Source organism: Quercus robur, chromosome 6 (assembly GCF_932294415.1).
Source record: "Quercus robur chromosome 6, dhQueRobu3.1, whole genome shotgun sequence".
NCBI classification, from domain to species: Eukaryota; Viridiplantae; Streptophyta; class Magnoliopsida; order Fagales; family Fagaceae; genus Quercus; species Quercus robur.
Window position 1 is genome coordinate 52,755,619 of NC_065539.1, and position 6,238 is coordinate 52,761,856.

A 6,238-nucleotide genomic window follows, 5' to 3' on the forward strand; every position below is an offset into this window, starting at 1 on the left:
TAAATATATGATATTCATTGAAATCTTCTAGACAATTTCAGATAATGGAAAAAATAAACTCAAAACAGAATACAAAACAGACGCAAGTACCCTCTAATATAAATAAGATTAAACCAGAAAGCATGTAAGTTGCAGGGTTCATATTGAAAATCCCAAAGAGAAATTTTGGGCAGGGTTAACAGACCATTGGCTAAAGCAATACAAGCCCACAGTAAAAGGTTTTTTTTTTTTTTTTGTTGTTGTTGTTGTGATAAAGGTTGAATGTTTTAGTAAAGCAGACCATGCAAAATCAATACATCAAGTCATTTTGGGTAGCTCACAGTGAAAAGGTTAACTTAGTAGAACTACCAGGGAAAAAGAAAAAAAGAGCCATTAAAACCAGATAGTGGACAAGTACAGGCTTGCATCAAGAAAGCTTCCACATGTAGACAAAACCAGTAACACTGCCAAAAACATGAGAAAACAACAGGTGGACAATCATGCATCCATCAAATAAAACCAATACAACAGGTGGACAATCATGCATCCATTAAATAAAACCAATACAACAGGTGGACAATCATGCATCCATTAAATAAAACCAATACACATGTAGACAAAACCAGTAACACTGCCAAAAACATGAGAAAACAACTGGTGGACAATCATGCATCCATCAAATAAAACCAATACAACATGTGGATAATCATGCATCCATTAAATAAAACCAATACACACGTAGACAAAACCAGTAACACTACCAAAAACATGAGAAAACAACAGGTGGACAATCATGCATCCATCAAATAAAACCAATACATGCTCAAAAAAAAAAAAAAAAAAAACCCAAATTCTTAGAATATTTAACACCAACTAATCCTTCGTCACCTATTTTGTAAGGTCAGCTATATATTCTCAGCAGAAAATAGAACACCTTCTAATGGTGGTTACATTATTGTAAGAAAAGTTTAAATAATTTGTAACATAAGCTTCAACAGATTAAAGGACTCTTTGTTTCCTCTTCCTCTTTTGTTGATCTGCAATAGGTGTGAGCTGTACATCACTTGCATCATTTGTAGGATTAGTATCTTCTTCACTTGGTAAGTTGTTGACAGAATCATTTGTAGCATCACCCATATAATACTGTTAAAAGAATATGGTGTAAATTGTATTATGATATGAATAAGTAACATTAAAAATATCTAATTTTTTTATTTAAATTTAATATAAAAGTACTCACATTACTTATTTGATCAATTTTAACTGAATTGTCAGTCTGTATAACAGGATCAAAAAGTTTCTTCACAGTGTAGATCTCCCATCCCTGTTTGAGGTTATAGTCATTGAGTTCCAATTGAAAGACAAATGTTTTCCCAATAAGGTTTGCTATTTGCATAGGCAGGTCAAACTCTTCAGGTACCTTGTAGAAATAGTAGGTCATAAACTCTAAGTTCAATTATACTAAAGAATATATTAAGTACTATTTATGAATTTCAAATTCTCACTTGTGAAAATTTATTTATAAGTTCCTTTGCTGATATGTGGAGTAATTTTATAGCCGTAGAATCAAATAAAATGAATGTTGCCAATCCTGTGTCTTCTTCAACTTTTAGTTCAATTCTATACCTGAAAGAAGGCATGGTAGATATAATTTTAATTTTTTTTTTCTCTTTACTTTATATATATATATATATATATATATATATATATATATATATATATATATATTTATACTTTTATATTATACATACCTTGGGATTGGGAAGCCTGCCAGTTTGTTACAACGATCACACCACAAATGTTCACCTCTTGGTTTAACCTTTCTATGACATATTTCGCATGACATAAAGTACCAACCAAAAGCTATTTCAATTTTTGTAATCTTTCCATGGCAGGTGAAGATAGTCTCCTGGAATTTCAAATTTATTCAATGATTTATTTGTAAACTCACCCCAATCAGAAGGGCGCTCACAAAAAGCAGAAATAAGCTCGTCTTTGGTCACAGTCCTTAGACGCTTACAACCGGGGTAGTCAGGATACTCTACCTTCAGGACATGGAGCACATCAGAGACAATCTTCGTTGTGACAACAATGCGCGTACCTCAAATGTGAGTAATGAAATGAGGTACTGAATAATCAAATCCATGTATGTTAGAGTAAAACTCCTGGATCAGCATGGATGGATAGGTGACTGGGACGTCACACAGTGACTCCTAACCCCGACTGTGAATGATAGTGGGTAGGTCAGTGTCGGAAAAGTCCGACAAAATAACTTGGCGTTCTGAATGAACGCCTCGTCTAGAGAAGTTCTCCAAGAAGTCCTTTCGGGCTTTCTCATCACGGAATCGAACAGAAGAGGGGGTGGGATCAGAAGAAGAAGACGCCCCAGAACGTAGAGGGTTTTGGGACGGAGTAGATTTATGCTTTGGTGCCATGACACACTAACGTAAACTAGAGAGTGAGGGGGGAAGAAAGAAACACTCAAAAAAGTCCCAAAACAATTCAAATATATCAAAATATATTGAAAAAAGAGTACGTATGCATGGGAATGCATGAATATGTGACATGCAAAGGAAAATTGCATCATGGGCTCAGCCTAATCCAATCCTACCAGCACACAGTCAGATAACATATATAACACACATCTAAATGCATGAAAATATAGTTATAATGCACATGAGATGCAATATATGAAGTTTTTAAGATCAAATCTTCAAAACCCATCCCAAAAATTTTGCAAAAACCTCTTTGATTTTGAAAAACCCCAAAATTTTCAAAAATCCTCAAAACTTAGGTTAGAAATCATGAAATGCATGAAAATGAGTGATTTGGACACTTACCAAATGAAGAGAAACTTTATAAAGGTCGAAAATCTCTTGGGAAAGAGGTTTGGAGTGAGAAAAATGTGTTTGGGAGGTGAAACGGTTGAGAGCAATTGAAAGAGATCGAGGAAAGTGAGATCCGAATCGGGCTGACCCTATTTATACAAGCTCAGTAATTCTCAACAGATCGAGAGGTATCGAAAGGTGTCAAGCTTTAAAGTGGGTCGACAAATGCAGCTATCGAGTAGGTGTCCAAGACAAAAGGAAGCTCAATGGATCGAGGATCTGTCAAGGAGCTATCAAGGGGACAAAAACTTTCTCGATTGATCCACCTAACTATCGAGAGGTGTCAAGATTGCAATAAAAAGCAACTGAAGAGCTCGATAGATAAGCCAGGTATCGAGAGGTGTCGAGGAGGTGTCAAGATTGCTTAAAAATAGTTTTTCAAGAAGAGAAAAACATAGATATGAATGCAATCAAACATGCAACTCAACCAAGGATCCAAACAACATTTTGAACCCTCAAAATCATCTCTCAATAGAAAAATGATAAGCATTTTGATCCCAAAACACACACACACACACACACACACACACACACACACACACACACACACACACACACACACTAAACAAGTCTAACCAATTTTATATTTCAAAAACAAGTCAAGATAGTTTAGTGAGCATACATTAACACATGTAAACCTTGTGATGTCCAAATCACATTGTACTTGCACATGTATCAAGAGTAGCAAAGAATATTGCGTGTTGTGTGTGAAAAACATCGCAAGATTGCATAAGTGTCTACATGTTATGACGATTTGAGATATGAGAAAATCACTTTAACTCACACACAATCATAACTGTTTGATGGGGATTATCTCCTTCGAGGTACATCCTATAACTCCCACATCTCCTAGAATACACGCTTGCAATCATATTTAAAGCATTTTATTCTTTTTGCTTTTTATTTTCTTTGCATATTTTTCTTTTTGAGCAAATCATGCATGGGCATATAAGAGAGAGAAAAGAAATACCCAATTATGTTAAGCATTTTGACATTTCACTTTTGCTATGCTGAAGCATACAAATGTCATTTCATGATTGGCGGGCAATAGTGATGAGATGGTTATTTATGTCTTTCTCTTAGGATTTTTTAGTCATTCCTGTCAAAAAGAGTGATACGAGTATTAAGTACAAGAGATCACTTAACCTTACTCATCACAAACACGAGGCACAAAGCTCACTTGCTTAGTTGTGCATAGAGATGCTCATCTAAGCTACAAAAGATACAAAGTTTAGAAAACTTTGTTTCAATGGCCATCCAAGGTACACAAGTACCAATGTACACATAACACACAATGTTTTTGTATTTTTTCTAATTTTTCAAAATTTTTTTTTATGAAAAACAAAATAGACCAAAACTGAAAAGAAAACAGATAAAAACAAATTAAACAAAGCAATGCATAAAACTAGACTGACTCAAAACAATTAAGCAAAATACACAAGTAATGCAAACAAAAACAAGAAGATGAGAGGGAAAATGTGACAGAATCACTTGGTGCCATTTTCCTTCCACACCCTGGAAGAACCTTTTTGTTTGGCGAACCCTTGATCCGGTGGTAAGGGGGAAGAATTGAAACCGTTCAAGTTCGAAAGGAATATGAGGGCTTTGAGAAGATTTCCAAGGGGAGCAAAAGAGGATGGAAACTGATTCTGGTTTCCAGATGCAATCATGTTGTTGCTCTATTGAGTGGCTAACCACTTATAGCACTTAGGTCGAGTATGACTAGCTGCTCCACAATGATAACATAGATGCTGCTTCTTCTGTTTAGGATTTTGAGAGTTAGCATTCTTAGCCCTAGGGTTTTTAACTTCTTTCTTATCCTGCTTAGGGGGTGCTCCTAAGATAGATTTACCCTTGTCTATGTTCTCACTAGCTAAGTCATTTTTAACAACATTGTTCTCAGTTTCAATATTATTAGTAGGAGGAACAAAAACAGTAGTACTAGTAGAAGCAATACTACGAGAAGAGAAATCATACCCTAAAACGGTTCGATCAAAATCAAATTTCTGAAGACTGAGCATCTCATTGAGCTTAGCGCTTGAAGTCCTTTACAGCTAAGCTCTGACTTGGAACAATTCTGCCTCAAGTTTCTTAGTCTTCTCAACCAAGAAATTATTCTCAAACCTCAGTACTCTGATAGTCTAATTGGCTTCATCAAACTTTGTGGAAAGCTCTTCTCGTTCCATCACTAAGCTTCTTGGTGGTCAACCTATACATCTTCTTTTGCTTCTCTGAGACCTTGTATAACTTTACATAGGCTATGTGGATGTCATCTTGTTCATCCATCTTCTCAAACTTGGACTCCACCAATTCCTCTACTTCATCCACATCTTCAACAATCCCTTCAGTAGGATTGACAATGGCAGTGAAGGCATTTAGGATTCCATCATCCTTATTGTTGGAATCATCCTCAGGCTCGGTGTCACTCAATGTAGCAGCAAGTGCTTTGCTCTTCCCAATAGTCTTAAGATATGTGGGGCATTCTTGTTTCATATGATCGAAGCCTTGACACCCGAAGCACTTTGGTCCTGAGGGAACAGTGTATTGACCGCTATCCCTAGCATCCTTCTTCCCTTTGTCTTGGCTTTTGAATTGAGAGGAACTAGATTGCTTATGGTCCTTGTCGAAGCCCTTCCCATTTGGCATTCTTCATGAACTTCTTGAATTTCCTTGTAATATAGGACTTCATCTTAGAATCTTCATCGTCTAAAGATTCATCAGTAACACTGCTCTTGGCCTTCAATGCTGTGCTTTTGCCCTTACCCAACTTGCCAATTCTTGTTAAATCTAACTCATAGGTCTGCAGATTACCAACCAACTCTGTCAAAGGAATCTCGCCAATGTCCTTTAATTCCTTGATCATGGTGATCTTAGCATGGAATCTCTCAGGTAGAGATCTGAGCACCTTTCTCACAATCTTGGGTTCAGGAATGGTTTCCCCAAGATTGAAGGCTGAGTTCACTATGTCCTTGAGCTTGGCATAGAACTCATCGAATGACTCATCCTCCTCCATCTTGATCTCTTCGAAACTTGTAGTGAGCCTCTGAAGCTTCGAATCCTTGACAGCCTTTGTTCCTTCATAGGTTGTCTGAAGGATGGTCCATACTTCCTTTGCAGTTTCAATGGAGGCTATCTTCTTGAATTCCTCATTAGTGACTACACTGAACAAAGCATTCAATGCCCCGCTGTTGAAGTTTGCCGCCTTGATCTTGGCATCATCCCAATCAGCAGGCACTTCCTTTGGCTTGGTCTAGCCTATCTCCACAGCTTGCCACACTTTCTCATCTTGAGACTGCAAGAAAGCTCTCATGCATACTTTCTAGTATGCATAGTTAGTGCCATTAAATAAAGGAGGTATAATGAGAGATTGT